This window comes from Herpailurus yagouaroundi, unplaced genomic scaffold (genome assembly GCF_014898765.1).
Source record: "Herpailurus yagouaroundi ecotype Mexico unplaced genomic scaffold, PumYag 181, whole genome shotgun sequence".
NCBI classification, from domain to species: Eukaryota; Metazoa; Chordata; class Mammalia; order Carnivora; family Felidae; genus Herpailurus; species Herpailurus yagouaroundi.
The window spans coordinates 10,720,514-10,739,418 of NW_024412412.1; the positions used below are offsets into that span (position 1 = coordinate 10,720,514).

Genomic DNA, 18,905 nt, shown 5'->3' on the forward strand with positions numbered 1-18,905 from the left:
ACTACAATTTGATGTCATTTCTGCTATCCTAAGTATGATTTTTTAGACCAGGAACCTTTCTTGTCCATCACAAAATGAGTTGGGTAGATGTCCCCCTGAACCCTAAGATGGGGAAAGATCCTTTTTTTAAATTCTTTCTCAAATGTGAAGGAAAGAGGGAAAGATGTTGACAGAGACACTTGACAGATTGACCAGCAGCCAAGCCCATTTTATGTTTCCTATCTGAGATAACACTGTATTTCAATGTGATTTCTTTTCAGAAACAAAGTCAGACATGGAAGTCTCTGGCAACAGAGAGGTTGGAAGAGGAGATATTTAAAGTAAGACAACTGTGAGAAAAAGGGGCGCATGGGTGGCTGAGTCAATTAAGTGTCCGACTTCAGCTCAAGTCATGATCTCGTGGTCTGTGAGTTCGAGCCCCACGTCGGGCTCTGTGCTGACAGCTTAGAGCCTGGAGCCTGGTTCAGATTGTGTGTCTCCCTCTCTCCCTGGCCCTCCCCCGTTCATTCTCTGTCTCTCTCTGTCTCAAAAATAAATAAACGTTAAACAAAATTTTTTTAATAAAAATTAAAGACAAGTGTGTGATGTCGGTACTCACAATGCAGTACTCTCTATTGTAGTAAGTGTATATATTGCTATGAGCAATCAAGACAATGCCAGAATGTTGTAGCAGTTGGGATCACAGACCCACATTTTAGATTAAGACTGTCATTTACTGAAATCTGTTTATAAGAAAACATCATTAGCTGGAAGGTGGGTGGTTCGATTCATCTCCTTCTTAGTAGTTTGAAATTACAAATGCTCTTTTGTAAGGTTATAAGGAACTCTTGTATTTAAGGAGTTGTAACTCATTGTTAATTGACTTTCATTCATGTTCTCTTTCTAAGAACTCTCTTTACAGTCAGCGGTCACTCTTGGTATAAGAACATTGTACCCAGAGGTTTCTTGTATCCAAAAGAACCTTGAGCATTTTCTGGCAGGAGAGATAAAAGGAAAACAGATGAAGAAAGCCAAGTAGCTTTAGTTAATTGACTTATGTATACATGGTTCTTCAGTCCTTTTTTGAAACTGGTTGACAAGGCTACCACCTGGTTTCCGATCCTCTCTCCTCTCTGATTCCCAATCATATTTCCTCCCAGAATATCTTTCCATTCCCTCTGCTTCTACAACATCGAGGGATTCTCAAAGCATGATCACTGGACAATTTCCCCAAAGTTTTCCAAATCCACAGAAGAATAGTGGAATATGCCACTCCGAAATCTGCCACTTTGGGATATCGATTATTGGGGCTGTAGGTACTTGAGAAAACAGCAAATGCAGGGAGATTTCTCTGAACCTCCCTTATCTGCTTAAAGGCAGATCTTCCAAAGGGAACTCCTTGTCATAAATCTCCTTCCAAGAGTGTCATTAACCAGGAAGGACTGACTTGTCACAAGAGAGGAACCTGAAAGTCAACATCACACCTAAACTTTGTCACAAATTATCACACTTCCCATCTCTTCTCCAAGTACCCATCATCGTTCCTAAAAATGATTTCCTTTTGCCTAAGAGGCCCACATCTCCTCCCCTTTGTCTCTTAGAATGGCCTCTAAGCCTGCATTCTAAGCCACCTCACAAAGTTATTCATTTTCCCCAAAGGCATCTTCCATGTATACCTGTGGCATACATGTTAATCAAATGTATGTTTCTTTAACTCTTATTAATCTGCTTTTAATTGCAGGTGTCTCAGCTAAAGACTCTGGAAGATACAGGGGAAATTTTCCTCCCTGTTGTAGACTCTGGGTCTGGAGTTCTCTCTTGTCCAGCCAGACAGTGGGATGCAGAATTAAAATGCGAGAGAGGCAAATGTCTGGGAAGAGACTAGAGCCCCCAGTAAGGGTCCTTGCTCCGTTTTCATTAAGATCATAAGGCTTACAAGCATGATGGATGTGCGTAAAGAGACCATGAAACCATGAACATTAATTCATGAGCATGGGGAAAGGGAGTTTTGAAGATATGCGGTGTTAGGGGTTTAGGTCAATACAAAACAAAATTGCTCTGCTGGGTGGAAGGTTGTTTACAGCAGACATGAGGCCCCAACTCTGTTTACCTAAACTGGCCTAGGGGACAAGAAAGAGCAAGCACCTTAGGGACAACAAGTCACCTTTCTTTTGCTAATTAGCTTCCTCTGGGCAACTTTGCCCTGCTTCAGTCTAAAGTCCTGTTTTCCTGTTTTTGTCCTTCCTTTCTGTGAAAGCAGTTTTCTTGTAGTAAATTGGGGGGCCTTTCTTCCCTGAATACCTAACCTTGCTTACCTAATCTTGGATATTTTCATCCTGAGATTTCCTCCTCTTATACCTTTGTCCTATACTGGGGCCTTTGCCAGGTTTGCCTAATCTTATTTACCCCAATTTGGGTGTGTACATCCTATGCCTTTCTAATTCTTTATGCCTTGTTAACCCATGGTGCAGTCCCAAGGAATCCCTAAGCTTATTCCCCATACCTCCCTCTACCACAAATAATTTTCTGGATAAAGCATGATAGTACAAGATCATGGCACAGTGGCTTGAATCCCTTGCACCATATTTATTTGTTATAATATATTCATGGGAACAAATATTGAGAAATAGCTATGTGTGAAGTATTGTTCTAATTACTTCACAGTACATATTCACTTATTACTCATAACCTAGTGAAGCGCTATCATCAGCCACTTTTCATAGATGAAAGAAGTTAAATAATGTTCTCAAGTTTACAGAAATAGTTCCAACCCAGGCAATTAGATTCAAACCCATGCTTTTACACATTATACTATAATGTATTTGTATAGCCTCACAGGGTCACACACAGTATTGTACAAATAATGTGAACTCAGTAAATATGTATTGACTAATAATTTGAGGTCAGACTGTTTAATAAAAATTATTTTCTTAAATGTTTTAAAATATATACTATTAAGCACTATTTTTAAACTGTTGAAGACATTTTGTTCACTTAGAAAATAAAAATGTAAGAAATAATTTTAGTATTATGTGATCAAATAAGGTATGAGTAGATGAGTAGGACCACTCATTTGGAATTTTCTAAATTACCACATGTAATTTTAAACAACTTTAGCAATTTACTACGGTTTCTAGAACTCCTCTTAGAATTCTACTTTTGAACAGCTCTCACATTTTGGTAAAGTCACTTAACCTTCTTTCAATTCTCACTTCTGAAAAAGAAAGATAAATAATTCTTACCTTAGTTTAGGAGGCAATTCACAGAGCAGTAAATAAAAAATCCCATACATTCATAAAATTCTAGAGCTACACTTGACCTCAAGAGCTCATTCATCCTCCTGGGAATCAAATTTCTTGTAGGTGAATGTTTTTTTCAGTGTGTTTCTGTGCACCTTCCAACAGTACCAAGAATTTTGCTATAAGGAATTAGACAAGAGTAAAATCTGGACTCTAAATCATTTTCATATCCTATTGTTAAAACACCATTTCAGGTTCAATATTTATCTAAGATGTACACTAACTTATTCTTATGTTTATAATCCAACATTTAATCTTTACCTTTGACCTTAACATCTCAGAAATGTCTTACTACCCTTTGTTTTAGAGCTACCTTTCTCTTCATCATGAGAGTTCCTGTGTAGGCTCTCCATTAAGATTAAGTCTCCCTTTTTGATCTTAAGGTATTCTTCCAGTGTCTTCCAACTTTACTTTTCTTTGTCCTCTGCTTTGCTTCATTCAAGTGAGAATCCGAAAGAGGTCTTTAGTCTCTCCTTCTCTTTTGTTTTTAAGCTCAACCTGTTTCTTACACTTAGGATGGTATCTTTTGAAATCAAAACCTAAATGCTGACCTCATGGCCTGTTAATGTACTCCAAGACCTAGGATGTTTATATATCTTGGATTTATTAATAATAGATTGTAGAATCTCGGCTTCCTTAGCCTATACCCTCAAAAGACAATTTATTCTAAATACCATATGTCACTTTTCTTTGTACTCTTAAAATTTTAGTGCATGTATACTGGGAATGAGAATATAGGACCAAAAAGAAACACAGTGAATCCAGAAAACTTAAAAATGTAATGAATATAATGGACTAGGAAGTATGGAAGGTGGAGATAAGATATCGAACAATGACAACTAGATGACTAATCCTGACATTAATAAGGATTTTGAATTCTGGATGGAAACACATTTAGTGGGAAAAATTGTGGTTATTTTGAATCTGAGTTGCTGGCAATGCAATAAGGTATAATAGTTTTAAAAGTATTTAGAAATTTATGACTCTAGAATCTTGACAATGAGTTAAGGGTTGGAGATACAGACCTATATATTTCACAGAGAGATGAGGGTTGAAATCACAGAAATAGATGAAATTTTAAAGAAAAGGAATAAAAAGTGAGTGAAAAAGGTGAGATAGTGAGAAATGCTGACATTTGGAAAATAATTAGGAAAGAAATTACAACAGACAGAAAGAAAACTAGGAGAAAAGGGACACTTGGGTGGCTCAGTTGGTTAAGCATCCAACTCTTGATTTCAACTCAGGTTGTGGTTTGTGGGATCAAGCCTCACGTCATACTCTATGCTCATAGCACAGAGCCTGCATTGGATTTTCTCTGTCTACATCTCTGTACCTCTTCCAGTCTCTCTCTAAAAAAATAGTAAACATAAAAAAAAGAAAACTAGAAGAATGCAGTGTTATGAAAGCAAACAAAGTTTTTAATTGGAAGTACACACTCAAAAAAAACATATAACCAAGATGCTTATATGTAGATAGAATTAAGATACTTCAGGGAGGGGCGCCTGGGTGGCTCAGTCGGTTAAGCAGGTGACTTCGGCTCAGGTCATGATCTTGCGGTCTGTGAGTTCGAGCCCTGTGTTGGGCTCAGTGCTGACAGCTCAGAGCCTGGAGCCTGTTTCAGATTCTGTGTCTCCCTCTCGCTGACCACCCCCCCCCCAGCCCCGTTCATGCTCTGTCTCTGTCTCAAAAATAAATAAAACGTTAAAAAAATAAAAAAAAAAAGATACTTCAGGGAGTGATACTTGCCAGTCTATTTTAACTCGTAAGTGATATTACTACCATAAATGAGTGAATTCATTAATGTGGGTAAATTTTATGAGAGATAACTTGGAAACGGTATTTTTTTTTTAATGTTTATTTAATTTTGAGACAGAGAGAGACAGAGCATGAACGGGGGAGGGTCAGAGAGAGGGAGACACAGAATCCGAAACAGGCTCCAGGCTCCGAGCTGTCAGCACAGAGCCCGACGCGGGGCTCGAACTCATGGAATGTGAGATCATGACCTGAGCCGAAGTCGGCTACTTAACCGACTGAGCCACCCAGGCGCCCCGGAAACAGTATTTTTAATGTCATGATACATTTTAGTAACTTGTGCCCAGATTCTGTCTTGTAAAGAGTCCACACGGTCCATGGTGCCTGACTTGAACAGAGGCTGATTCCGAGGACTTCATATTCAGAACATGCTGAGCAGTTCATTCTCAGATTAGTATGGTGTGGTCTTCATCTGCCACAGGCACATCAGTTGTGGGAATCGATCTACCTTCCAAACCATGTCACAGGAATGGCCATATTTCATTGATACTATAGTTAAATCAAGACGTCCTGGGTATCCAATTGCCTGGTCTTTATAATTTAAACCTGAATTTGTCCTTGATATTATTAATTCCTTGTCTATCAGCTCCAAAGTAACCCCATTGTTCTACTCTGTATAAATGGATATGGGCTTTTAAAATATGGTTATTTTGTTCAGGTGGTCCTGAAGCTTTCACAGTAGAGAATGTTAGAGAGACACTGTGGGAAGAAAGGGCTTTGCTTCCAGCAAGTTCCACCATCATCCACCATAGGCAACTTTCTGGCAACATGTGAGTCATGGTGGTATATTCTTCAACAAGGTCTGTATCTCAGCAGGATGGGGATTTATATAGAGCTTTTCCTTGGGTGTTCATATCAATACTAGGATTGGTGACTACTCTTTATATCTGGTATTTTTATACTCTTTAGAGTTGTCTTTACTTATTAGCCCATCTCTCATTAATTATTTTAAACTCTTGTTATACTTCATTTTTCTTTATATTGATATTCTCTGTTCAAATCCTGCATGGTTGCTCTCTCCTGATTGGATCCACACTGACACATTGACCAAATGACATTCTACAATCAAATTTATGACACTTTATGATACTGAAGTATAAAATAAAGATTTTTGTGCTAGTTATCGTAATTAAATTGTACCACCTCTCCAAATCTATATCCCACATGGATTATAGATCTAAATGTGAAAGTTACGTTATACAGTCTTTGGAAAAAAATACTAGGGACATATTTATGGCTTTGGAAAAGGCAAAAAGCTCTTACACAGAAACATTATCAAACCAATTAATCATAACATTAAAAAATGAAAAATTGTACTATGTTCAAATAAGAATTTATATTCATCAAAAGTCACAATTAAATAATCAAAAATATAAAGTGACTTTCATTTAATATATAAAAACAACTCCTACAAATGATGACACAAGGCTGAGAACACAATAGAAAAATAAGCAAAAGATTTTATATTTCATAAAACAAGACAGCTACCCAAATGGCCAATAATTTTATTAAAATATATGCAACTTCATTAGTCATTAGGAAATGCCAGTTAAATCCAAAATGTGATATGTGATAACAGTACAACTACCAGAAAAGCTAAGATGAACAAAATAAAAATTAAAAATACACATAATACTAAGCTCCGGCAAGAGTGTAGAGCAACTGGAATGCTCACAAATTGATAGTGAGAGTGCAAACTGGTATAAAAACTTGTCCAAAATGTTTGCCAATATCTACTAAAATGAATATGTGCATAGTGTATCACCTGACATGTATGTTTACCAAAAATATGTACAAAAGTGTTCATAACAGCACTATACGTAATAGCCTGAGATTTAAAATAACTGCTGCCCATCAGCCATGGGATGGAAAAAGAAATGGTAGTATACTTAAGCAGTTTCCTACTGTACAGAAATGAGAAATGTCAAACTATTATGTACGCAAGAAGTCAGACAAAGAGCAAATACTTAGAAATCAGCCTCCATGAACAAAAGTCAACCTTTGTGGAAGAAAGTATCTCGACAGACAAGACGTGGTTTGGAGATGCCTGTTAATCTTCTGGCTCTTATTAGTGCTGGGATGACAAGTGTGCTGACATTTTAAAATTCACTAAGGTACACACTAATGATTGGTACAGTTTTTCTGGATGTTTGTTTTACTACTAGAAAGACTTAAAAAAATCATAAAAATAAGATAGTTCTTCAATAGAATAAGAAAGATCTTCATACAGGTAGGATATGATATTCCTATCCAGTCATATTACTAACTGAAATATTATTAATTCCCAATTATCTTTATTGATGTTACTTTCTAAAGAGTCCTTTAATTACTCATATTACTCACCAAAATATTATTAATTCCCAATTATCTTTATTGATGTTACTTTCTGAAGAGTCCTTTAACATTTGTCACTTCTATGCGTCTCTTCTTTGAGCTTATAAAGTAGCCATTTAGTTACATGCTTACAGTCTGAAGCTTTCCATTTCTCACAGATTTATGTGACAAATAACAGAGTTATATTACTTAGAGAAAACTGTATGAGTCCCTTCACAAGCGCCCAGAAACAGGTCACATATAACACTTTGTTAAATGTAACAACAACCATTCTTGACTTAGAAACTCAATACTCAAGTCAAGGCTTATGGGAAAAGAAGCAAGCATGTGAATGAAAGCACACGTAACAGTAAGAGCTGACATACTTGGCATGTAAGGATCCTTTCATTTTGTGCTACTCCATTTGTTAGAGTCCAGAGGCCAATAGCAAGTTTATGTTCTCAGGTCTTGATGCCACAATGAAGTGCATTTTATGACGGGCATGATGTGGTGCTCAGCTGGTGGATTAATGTGTTGTGATGGTTGCTATGCTTGTGATTGAAAGAATGACTCACTATTCGTCTATTTATTATTTATGGATTACATGGTGGGCCAGCAGAGAAAGAGAAGAAGAAAACTTGCAAACTAAAATCAATACAAATAATAGCCTCTCCCAAGAGAAATCCCAGGGGCTTAGGTATCTCTCTTCTTTCTATCTTTGAGCCTTCTTTTTCTCTCTCACTTTTTTCTTTCCGTCTTTGCTCTAAAAGCAATTCTCTATGAAAGACTGTTTCACTATTATGCTCTCTTCTTCGTAATCATTAATGTTTTTGCTCTGCCTTTTCCTAAATGTTCCATTTTAAATTAAAATGGTAGAGGTATGATACCCTTTGATTAATTCTTCACTCCATTATAATTTGTGGAAAGTGTATGTTCAATGGTAGACACTGTTCAAGACCAGGAAGACAGTCAATGTGAATAATAAAATATGTAATATTTATATTTTGCTCTTCCTAATAACCATATGAGATAATCCCTTCTTACTAGTCAGTAGTAAGTTTACATGAAGCAGTATGATGAATATACATATGTCTATAACATATACATATACCATTTTGTTCATGGTCTTCAGGATTTTATTTTCTTACATAGGACTATACTGAGATGGGTTTCACATTGATATGACTAGCACCTCAACATTAAATATATTATTAATGGGTTAAAAAAATGAAGTGAGCAAATTAAAAATTATATATTATCTGGAATCACTGCAAATAGTTTTTTTTTTTTAACGTTTATTTATTTTTGAGACAGAGAAAGACAGAGCATGAAGGGGGGAGGGTCAGAGAGAGGGAGACACAGAATCTGAAACAGGTTCCAGGCTCTGAGCTGTCAGCACAGAGCCCGACGCGGGGCTCGAACTCACAGGCCGCGAGATCATGACCTGAGCTGACGTCGGCCGCTCAACCGACTGAGCCACCCAGGCACCCCACAAATAGTTTTTTTAAAGCAGTCTTTCCAATATTCTACTTCTGTTCACTAAAGTTGGGTAATAATTTAAGTAGTTGAGCAGAAACAGAGTTTATGAATCTATTTACTTCTTGAGAAAAATAAGTGCTGTTCAAAATGTAAAAAGAAACGTGTAAGTTTTATGTTTAAGTTTGCTGGTATAAATTTCTATAATACTTTCTACAAAAATAGTTTCCCTCAATATATTAATCAATACTGTGCCAATTTATTTTCTTGTATCCATTCATATCAAGTGCTAACTATATTCTTTCTGTCATCACATTTATAATTGGATTATCTGCCTGACAGTTTATTTTAGTGTTTGTCAGTTCAAAAATGGGAACTTGATTTAATATAGCCAAAAGAGTGATGGTTGATGGAGTCAAATTATGAAGGGTCTTGTGGCCCACAGAAAGACTCTGATTTTGATTCCAAGCAAGATAAGAAGCCATTAGATAATTTTCACTGATGAAAAATATGGTAAGATTCCGTTTAAAAATTTTCACTTTAGTCACTCATTTGATAATGGACTGAAGAGGCCAAGAGAGGAACTGGGAAAACAGCAAGAAATGATCAAGGTAGTAGCAGCAGGGATAGTAAGAAGGTGGCTGAGTTCTTGGCATATATTTGAGGGATTTAATTCCCCCAACAGGATGTCCTAATGGCATGAACATATAAAGTGAAGAAAAGAGTTAAGGAAGACTGAGGTGGTTGATAGGAACATTTCAAAGATGAAACTGCTTTTAAGTCTGAAGGAAAAAACAGAAGAAACAGTAAGGTCTTAGGAGAAACATATTTGAGATGCCCATTAGATGCCTATCAAGCATCCAAAGAACCATGTGGTCGAAAATTTTGATAAAAGAATCCAGAGTGCAAGGAGGGTATAAATTTCCCAGAGGGTAAAATTTCCCAAAGACACATTAAACATTATACTTTGCTACTGAATGTTAAGTTGAATTGATAATTTTTTGAAATTTTTACATAGCATCTTGGGTCCTGCCATCAAAACTAAGAAGATGCATATTCAAAAAGTATGAAATCAAATTTACAATTCATATTGTCTGAATATTGCCATGGTTTACACATCTTTCAAAAAGTTAACAAGTCCTTATAAATATGTGACGTTAGTGGGATTGCTTCATCTTTTGAAGAGGCTATGAACTAATAGCAAGTTTGCATAACTGTTAATCATATTTTGATTTCCATAGCACCTTAAGGTTGTGTGAGAAATGAATGTCTTCTCTCCAAAATAATCAAAACCTAGCTTTTGACAGACTTATAGTGCTCAGCAAAGTATGTATACTTTTCCTTAATAACTTCCAGTAAATTATAGGTCCAAATAACATACAGAAAAAAAACTGATCATACAGTCAATTCTTCCTATTCATATAGTTTTGCTCTGTATAGTCTCTACAAAGATTGCATTAGCTAATACTGAACAAGGGTTCCTAGGGGAACTACAGAGCTGGTTCCTGCAAACTCTGGTTACAACATTTTCATCAGCTTAGCCTTGATCAGTACATAGCTTTGTCTTATAGAAGTTTCCTTCCAACAGCACCTTACTTAATATGTATCACTGATTCATGTACAGTGAACTCATGGCCAATAGCATTGTAACTCATATCTGAAGGGAGCTTATCTAACACATGTATTCATTTCCTTTCTCCATGAGGCACATCACAGCCTTCTTGCACTTAGGAACACTAGACAGCACTTCAGCACTACATCTGGGGTCATTTTAAATAGTAAAATCACTAAAAGCTAAAAAATGTGAAATATGTCACACTAAAAAGACTATGAAAAAGGTGCATTTGTAGTATGTGAGCTGAAATAAGAAGGCAGAGCACTGTACTCTTTCAACTTCCCTGGAAACATACACATAGAATGACTTCAATTTTTAGCCACTCCATACAAATCCAAGCATGACCGTGAATGAGCTGCAAGTATTGATTTGGGGGGTTACAAAAAACTTTAATGCATAGGCAAGTTGACAAATATAGAATCTGTGAATGAGGATCTATTGGTCATATACGCCTATATTCTTAGATTCACATCTAAATGTCCACTCCTCCCCCATAGACAATAAAATGTCAACTACTTAGTAGCAGAATGGGAAAACAGCACAACAAATGAAAAATCAAAAACAAAAAGCATAAAGCCTGTATCATAATGTCAGTGCTATCCTAATGAAGAAAAATTAGAATGAGGGGGAAATGATTGTTGGATACTAACAGAAACATTTTGTTGGTCTGTAACTGCTTAGGCTTGATGTAGATTTTCAAACCAGTATTTTTGGTGGTTCTATATAATTTTTCCTTGTAAATATCATGCCTATTATCTCTATTAATGTCATTATTTTTATTTCACTCTAAAATGGGTTTCAGCTATTATATATGCTATGGTAGAACATGCTGTATTAGTTGATTTTAAACTGATCCTTGTTACCAACATTATCATAGTCCCCTTCACTCTCCTATTGAGATTATTGCTTTTCTGTTGGCCAGGAAGAATAAGATGAATTTTGAATTTTTAAAATTCTACAGAATATATTTGGGCATCTGAACAAAAAGAATAATTCTTGATCATTGTCCTTTGTTTATAAGGAAACCTGGATGAGAGAGTATGAGAATCTGTAAATATTTCAAATTAAGCAATATTTGATTATTAACACAATAAGATAATCAATGCACAATGGTTTTTCAAATTACTTTACTTACCTTTGTTCAAAAATTGCCAATGCATTAGGTCTCAATTTTGAATCATACCAATATCTTTATACCACACTGTTTTACAAATACATTTTAAGTATTATTATGATGTAGGCAGGCCAGCTCCAAGGATCCAGAGGGGTCCCACAGGACCCACCAAGAGGATCCTTGGCTATGCACAGGATAGAAATCAAACGTAAGGCAGCAGGAAGTGAATCAGAGTTTACTGAAAATATACAGAGGGAGTTCAGATGCAGGTGGAGAGTCTGGGAGATTCAGAAAGGAAAGGAGAGTCCCATCTTTGCTTTGGGTTTGGGGGTTGTATTGAGGATTGTGCTCTGGTGTATGTGTCCTTCTAGGCATCCAGGTACTGGTAAGAACAAGGACAATAGTCCAGGTGTCCTCCATAAATCCCTTATTCCTTAGGAACAGGGGTTCTTGGTATCAAGACTTCTAGCACTGGTGGTCTGGAATATGCACACGATGGCTTCATCCAGTCATTCTTGCCTGATCCGTCCTTGGATGTTATCTATTATGCTGGAAGCTCTAAAGAATCATTAACTACTTGTCCTTTACAAGGAGAACATACAGTATGAAGCCCGTGTAAGGTAGGGGTGCAGGTCTTATCAAGACTAGAAGCAGGAAAAGGAGCAAAAAGCAGATTTCTATGGAGTCCCTTCAGCTTCCCTATTCTCAATTATATTAGCAAAAATAGCATTGTATAGTTTTTCATTTGTCCCATCTGATATTTCTAAAGCTATATTTGCTATCTAAATTTTACTTCCTTTCTTTGCTGTATATTTATATTCTTTGAATGAGTTTTACTCTGCTGTTCTAGATTTCAGGTAATTGTCACAGTTGTGTATCACTTTACCTATCACCTACCAGTGCAGACCAACTGAGCCAGACACGAAGGGAGAAGAATTATGTATGTAAGTAAATACCGAATCACAGTTTACAGAATAATTTAGTCTCATTGCTTTCAATGACTTTTGGAAACTCAAAGTATCTTCTAGATATCACACTTAAATGAGTAGTTAATTATCATGAAAACACAGAACTAACAATGCTCACTTGCACTTGGGTTAGAATTATGCTATCTGCTTATCACTTGGTCATGGTGCTTAAACTCTTTTCATTAGGGGTGCCTGGGTGGCTCGGTCGGTTAAGCGTCCGACTTTGGCTCAGGTTATGATCTCACGGTCCGTGAGTTCGAGCCCCGTGTCGGGCTCTGTGCTGACAGCTCAGAGCCTGGAGCCTGTTTCAGATTCTGTGTCTCCCTCTCCCTCTGCCCCTCCCCTGTTCATGCTCTGTCTCTCTCTGTCTCAAAAATAAATAAACGTTAAAAAAATTAAAAAAAAATCTTTTCATTAAATATCCCTATGCAAATATATTATTAATAAACATTTCAAATTAATACATATCTCATATCAAACAAGATTTGACTATTACACATTTGATTCAAGATTTGTTCAGCCAATACTTATACCAACTATCAAAAATTCATGTTCATAATTCGTGTGTGTGTATATTTATATATAGATATATATATATATAGATACACAAATTCTACACTCCCTGTTTTTAAAGATGCATAACTCTATTGTCTTTCACTGATTATTTTGCTTTTAAATCATTTCTTCTGGTCAGTCATTTTGTCTTGATACCTGCTGGCACATTGATTAGTTTGTGACACATCAAAAATAAAAAAAGTCAGAAAAAGTGTAGACTGAAGAAATATGGTAACAGAACTAAACGAGTTTGCTCCTTGGTGAATCACAGATAGAAACCATAGCAGGTAGAGTTGTTGCACAAAGCAAACTATTTGCAGCAAACAAGGAGATCATGGAAAATAACCGCCACAACTGTGATTTACCAAACAAAGGTAAATGGGTTCCTTTTATTTAGGGTTAGGGATAAATACTTACAAAGGGAGGCCTTGTTCATCATTTGTAGAGGCAGGCGTAGCATTGCTCCTGTGACTTAAGGAAACATGCCAATCAATGCATTGGATGTCATGTAAATGAGGCTTGTGCCTTAGGCAGAGATCTTAGTATTATAGTGACATAAAGGTAACTGTTGGGAACTCCAGGAGTCACTTCGTGGTCTATCTGTGCAGGCCTGAGTTGGCATTAAGTTCAAACTGGTCTGGGTGGTCTGGGTCGCTGGAGTTCCTCCTCCAGGTGGTGGTTATTGCTTCCGGGGTAGTTTTGATTTCCACAGGGGATGCTTTGCCTGTATGGTCTTTCGCCACAGTGACAAGATAAACTGGCAAGAAGAGATTACAGAAAATTACGGGACAAAGATCGGTGAGTACAAGCAGGTGAGCTGTAAAGGTCATGTCTTGGGGTGTAGCTGGTGACAATATTATAGCAAAAGAAGTTTTTAAGTGTCATTGCAGGAGCATATATTAAAAGAGGCTGTGGCCTGAAAGCTCAGAGAGAGAAAAAACTGAGAGGGTTGGGGTGGGAGGTCAGGACATAGCAATTATTCTGCATTGTTCTCTTCAACTTATTAACCACTAAGTTCCCTGGAAAGAAAATACACACTTGGTTCCTATGAATTGCTGGAGCTGTACTTCACATTTTTGTCATCATTTGATAAATAGTACAGTTAAAACATGCATCAGTGTTTTACCTTTCTTGACATTTTAGACACATAGCATTTGGAAAAAGAAACTAATTATAGAAACGTTCTCTTGATTAACCCGAAGTATTTTAGTAAAACAATATCTTGATTAAGCCACATAAATCATAACTCTTAATGTTTTTATCAATGGAGATCATGTATATTTTTACTGAGTCCAAATCAAGAACAGAAATAAATTAATGATGAAGTAGCAAAGACCATATGGTAAATTCAATTAAATTAATTAAGAATTTAATTAGAAACAAACATGTGCCTAGTAGTCTATTAAATATTGAAGGGCACACAAAGGAAGCACAGGGTACAGAACATGTTCTCCAGATACATACAACAGCACTTGAAAAATACATGAGATACACACCTGAAATAATTAAGGTTAAAGTAATTCAGAACTTTGGAATTGGAGTGACATGGGTAAAAAACTTAGAACCCCAGCTTCTAAATCTTTAACTTTGGGCATATTGCTTGAATTCTTTAATCCTCAGGGCCTCAACTATACAATGGGACTATGAACAAACACATCAATGGATTGCTTCAAGAGTAAAATGAGGTATGAATATAAAATAGTTTATGAAATACCCATCATACTGTAGATATTTTTAAAGTCGGGGGGCGCCTGGGTGGCGCAGTCGGTTAGGCGGCCGACTTCAGCCAGGTCACGATCTCGCGGTCCGTGAGTTCGAGCCCCGCATCGGGCTCTGGGCTGACAGCTCAGAGCCTGGAGCCTGTTTCCGATTCTGTGTCTCCCTCTCTCTCTCTGCCCCTCCCCCGTTCATGCTCTGTCTCTCTCTGTCCCCCAAAAAATAAATAAACATTAAAAAAATTTTTTTAAAGTGGTAAAACGTGAAAATATGGTGGTTCATTCACCTCACACGGTAATGGCTACATAGTATCTAACCATATAGAGATGCAATGATACGGATATTAAGAGGAAAGACTACATCTGTGTACAGCATGATGCTATATGAAATGGTATAAAAATGATTTTTCGGATAGGTTGAAATTATAGGTGATATTTATTTTATGTTTTATTTTGTCTATATACTCTTCAAATTTTTTGGAATAGTTTTTGTAACAGTCATGGATTACTTTTTAACCAAGAAATTGAGTAATGAATGAGATACACTGTACTTGTCAGTGTTCTCATGAAGTAGAACCAACTGGAGAGAGAGACAGAGAGAGACAGAGATTGGTTGATTGACTGATTATGAGCAACTTGCTCACACAATTATGGAGGATGAGAAGTCTCATGATATTCCATCTGTAAGCTGAAGACTAGCAAAGCCCGTAGTCTATCGTCCATACACTCTGTGTCCAAAGGCCTGAGAACCAGGGGACCCACAGTTGTCAGTCAGCCCCAGGGGCACACGAGAATGGTGATCCAGATTCACTGTTAGCTGAAACACAAATTCTGCTTTCCTCCAACTTTTCATTCTATCAGGCTTTCAGTGGTTTGGATCCCGTCCACTCACACTGGAGAGAGCAATCTGCTTTACTCAGTCTACCAATTCAAATGCTACACTCAACCAGAAACACCAATAATAGACATACCCAAAAATGTTAAGCCAACTTCTCAGCACCCTGTGATCCAGTCACACTGACACATAAAATTATCCTTCACATATATTGCACAGACATGATATTTTAAGAACAATTAGGTATGGAAAATTTACTATCAGAGAATAAATACTATCTCTTCCACCTTTCTGTAGTTGTAAGAAGGTTATGCATGTAGGGCATAAGCTTGAAAGCACTGGATATAGTGATGGCTCCCTCTTTGAAATATTTTGTATTAGTCTTCTAGGGCTCCCATAATACAATATCACAGATTGGGTAGACTAACTAGCAGAAACATTTTTAATCACAGTTCTGGAGGTTAGAAGTCCAAGACCAATGTGCCAACAGAGTTAGTTTCTGGTGAGATTCTCTTTCCGACTTCTAGATGTTTGCCTTCTCGTTGTGCACTTACGTGTCCTTTCTTCTAGGGAAATGGGGAAAGAGCTTTGGTGTCTGTCTTTTCTTATACGGATACTAGACAAACCACATTTGGGCCTCACAATTATTGTCACTTAACCTGACCTATCTCCTGAAAGGTCCTGTCTCCAAATACAGCCACATGGGGGGATAGAGCCCCAACATGTAAATTTTGGGGGGACATAATTCAGTCCATGACATCTTTATTGATTTAAACTTCTATAAGACACAATCTCTTTTGATGTCTCTTATTCTTTTACCAAACCATGATACTGACTTTGTGGGTGTGCAAAATGTGTGTAGGTGCACAGAGTATCCTACTAGAAAGAATCCCATGATTGTTTATATTCTTTGCTGTTGTTGTCCTGAAGTTATTAGTAATTTTTATTAATGAATTTTGTTTTATACAGCAGGTTTTGGTTCCCAGGAAAATTAGGTGGAAGGTGCAGAGATTTCCTAAACACCCTCATCCCTGCCCACACACAGTTTCCTCCACTTATCACTATCCCCCACTAGAAGATGAATCTATTACAATTGACTAAACTACACTGACACATCATTATCACTCACAGTCCATACTTTATGTAAGGTTTTCTTTTGCTTTTGTATATTCTATGGATTTTGACAAATTATATAATGACATGTACCCACCATTCTCCTATCGTGCAGGATAGTTATACAGCCCTAAAAAATTTTTGTGCTGCCTATCCATCCCTCCCTTCCCCCAACCCCTTGATGGTCACTGATCTTTTCACTGTCTTCGCAGTTTTGTTTTTTCCAGAGTATCATGTAGTTGGAATCATACAGTATATAGCCTTCTCAGATTGGCTTCTTTCACTTGATAATATATATTATATATTTCCTCTATGCTTTTTCATGGCTTGATAGCTCATTTCTTTTTATCAGTGGATCATATTCCATTGTCTGAATATACAAAGTTTATTTATCCATTTTCCTACTGAAAGATATCTTGGTTGCTTCCAGGTTTTAGTAGTTTGTTTTTCCATAAGACTTTTAATATTTGACTCCACTCTCTTCTTGCTTGCATGGTTTCTAGGAGAAATTGTACACAATTCTCTTTGTTCCTTAAGTTTTTTCCCCTTCTAACTTTGTTCAAGATTTTTTCATGATCTTTGATTTTCTGAAGTTCAAGTATGATTTGCCTCAGTATAGCTTTTTTTCTTTTTACATTTATCCTTCTTGGTGTTGTCCTTAAGATCTCTGCAGATCTTCCTAGATCTGCAGTCAGGTGTCTGACATTAATCTGAGGACATTTTCAGTCATTTATTGCTTCAATTATTTCTCCGGTTCTTTTCTCTTTCTCTGGCATTCCAATTTATGCATTTCGTGCCTTATGTAGTTGTCCCACAATTCTTGGATATTCTTTTTTTTCCCAAATACTTTTCTCTTTGCAGTTTTTGAAGTTTCTATTGTCTAATCCTTGAGCTCAGTCATGCCCAATCTTTTCCTGTGTCCAGCAAAGACATTCTTTTTTTACTACACTGTGTTTTAATGTCTAGCATTTTTTTATTCATTCCCAGAATTTCTGTTCACATTATCCATATGTTCTTGCGTGTTGTCTATGTTGTCCTTTCAAGTCCTAGCATATTAATCATAGTTTTAAGAAAATCTCATATCTGTTTAATTCCCAATTCCTTGCCAATATCTGTCTCTGGTTCTGATGGTTGTTCATTTTCTTCAGACTCTGCATTTTTCCTCTGAGTGTGCCCTGGGATTTTTGTTGAAAGGTGTATATGATCTACTGCGTGAAAGAAACTGCTATAAATCTTCGTTTACTAATGCAGTAAAGTGTGGGGGAACGGGATGTGTTCCGTAATCCCATGATTAGGTGTCAGGCTTTTGGGGGGGGCAGTGTACCTGAATTGTAAACTTCACCAGTGCTGCTCTTCTTTGCTCAAATAGGTGAGACGCAGTGGCTGAAGTTCACTGAAGCAGTGTTTCCCCTCCCCCCCCCCCCCCCAGAAAACGGCTAGAGGGGGCTGAAGTCGGGGAGCTCCTTGCTTGCGAGTGTCAGACTCCAGTGAAAGTGTCTCCTCAGAGCAAGTTTTGTTGAGAACAGTAAACTTTGGTGTATTTCGGAACGACTCATTTTCCCCTCTGCTCACCAGAACCCTGAGGGGATTTTTCTACAGGATTCACTGGGAGGCCTGGTGCAGCTCCGAGAGGTAAAACTGGGTCCCCCTGGAGCTTTTCCTCTCTCACACTTGTCTACACGGAGACTCCAGCAATTTGCCAATTACAGTTGCGGTTTTCCAGCCCCAGTACTGGTTCCTGTGCAGGTCCTGTGCAGGTTTCTGCGCGTGGCTTTCTGGTACCATAGTGGTGATTCTCTGTATCTGCTTGTCTCTCACTCTCTCTGATTTTGCAGGCAAGAGTTTGCCCTGGGAATCTGACTTTTCTGAAAGATCTATGAAGAGGTTGATTTTTTAGTTTGTTCAGGTTTCTTACTTATCATTATGATGGAGTGAAGACTTCCAAGCTTTGTAAATGCTGGACTGGAAACCGGAAATCATTCAAGTTCTCAGCAATTTTTTTCACAAGGGGCCCACATTTTTGAGTACTGCAACTTGTGTAGCACAGACCGTTAGGGTGCTCAGAGGCTCTCTCCTGCCTGCTTCCTCTCTCCCTTCCTGTTTTTTTCTGA

The 18,905-nt window shown here is 37.3% G+C and overlaps 2 long non-coding RNA genes across 3 annotated transcripts in view; both read right to left on the bottom strand.

Moving 5' to 3' along the window:
• Window positions 1-664: 664 nt before the first annotated feature.
• On the bottom strand, window positions 665-3,393 carry LOC121039953 (uncharacterized). Its single transcript, XR_005795058.1, has 2 exons — window positions 3,222-3,393; window positions 665-973 (listed from the first exon to the last, which is right to left on the bottom strand). It is a non-coding gene; the product is annotated as an uncharacterized LOC121039953 (long non-coding RNA).
• Window positions 3,394-13,134: 9,741 nt separating this feature from the next.
• The window catches only part of LOC121039646 (uncharacterized), a 103,837-nt gene continuing 98,066 nt past the window's right edge, over window positions 13,135-18,905 (bottom strand). For both annotated transcript variants that reach the window (XR_005794901.1, XR_005794900.1), the window contains one exon: window positions 13,135-13,888. This is a non-coding gene — a long non-coding RNA (uncharacterized LOC121039646). The remainder of the gene's footprint in view (window positions 13,889-18,905) is intronic.